The 1,365-nt window shown below is 47.0% G+C and overlaps 1 long non-coding RNA gene across 2 annotated transcripts in view; it reads right to left on the minus strand.

The window, feature by feature from the left end:
* The window catches only part of LOC107211523, a 3,992-nt gene extending 2,936 nt beyond the window's left edge, over nucleotides 1-1,056 (minus strand). For both annotated transcript variants that reach the window (XR_001524199.2, XR_001524200.1), the window contains exon 1: nucleotides 642-1,056. This is a non-coding gene — a long non-coding RNA (uncharacterized LOC107211523). The remainder of the gene's footprint in view (nucleotides 1-641) is intronic.
* Nucleotides 1,057-1,365: the final 309 nt, after the last annotated feature.

Below are 1,365 nucleotides of genomic sequence, written 5' to 3' on the forward strand. Positions count from 1 at the left end.
ATAGATAGATAGATAGATAGATAGATAGATAGATAGATAGATATAGACAGACAGACAGATAGATAATAGATAGATAGACAGACAGACAGACAGATAGATAATAGATAGATAGATAGATAGACAGACAGACAGACAGACAGACAGAGCTCCAGGGCCTGTGGGAGTTCTGCTGACAGGTCACTTTGGGTGTCCTGCTGAGCCTGAGCTGAGCTGCAGATGCTGTTTTTGGAAAGCATTCACTTCATTTGAGGAAAGATGTTCATCCCCACAACAGATAATCCACAATAAGGATTCCAGTTTTACATTTGTGCCTCTCTCCTGGCTTTGCCACAAGGTTTGCCTGCTCTGTCTTTGTTCCCCACATCTGACATCACCATTTGTGGTGAACTGATGTTCCTGTCCCAGTGCAAGCACTCTAAACATTCACTGTTAAAAATAATTACAGCTCCTTTCCGTGTTGCCACGTTAGAAGCCATTCCCTGCCTCCTGAGCTGCCCACCAATGCTGCACTGGTTTGAAATAAATCAATTTGCATGTGTGGAAGGGCACATTTAGATTACTCCTACAATACAGAGCTATTTCTCACTGTGCATTTCCACAGCTCCTCAATAGTCAAATGGCAGGATTTAAAAAAAGTTCACCTAAAATTAGGTTCAGAACCACTCCAAGAACCACAGGAAGTTTCTGCAGCGAGTTTTCAAAGTGCTCAGCAGAATATTGAGAGGGGCAAGCCTGGGGCAGGAGAGCTGGGGGCTGGGAGTTAATGCTAGGGGACAGACATTTGGGGACAGACATTTGGGGACAGACATTTAGGGGACAGTCATTTTAGGGGACATTTAGGGGACAGACATTTGGGGACAGACATTTGGGGGTCATTTAGGGGACAGACGTTTTAGGGGACAGTCATTTTAGAGGACAGACATTTGGGGACAGACATTTTAGGGGACAGACATTTGGGGGACATTTAGGGGACATTTAGGGGACAGACATTTGGGGACAGTCATTTTAGAGGACAGACATTTGGGGACAGACATTTGGGGACAGACATTTGGGGGACATTTGGGGGACATTTGGGGACAGACATTTAGGGGACAGACATTTGGGGACAGACATTTAGGGGACATTTGGGGGACATTTGGGGGACATTTAGGGGACAGACATTTGGGGGACAGACATTTGGGGACAGACATTTAGGGGACAGACATCCTGGCCTGTGCCTGAAGCCCCAAGGGTCACCTCTGCCTGCCAGGACAGGCTGGAGCTGAGCTCGGAGGCTCTGCCCAGGCCCAGGGCTGACAGCTGGGCACACTTGTGCTCTCCTGACTCTGAAACTATTTATAGACAGATTTTGTCAGAGTTCCCATT

Source organism: Parus major, chromosome 15 (assembly GCF_001522545.3).
Source record: "Parus major isolate Abel chromosome 15, Parus_major1.1, whole genome shotgun sequence".
Taxonomy (NCBI): domain Eukaryota; kingdom Metazoa; phylum Chordata; class Aves; order Passeriformes; family Paridae; genus Parus; species Parus major.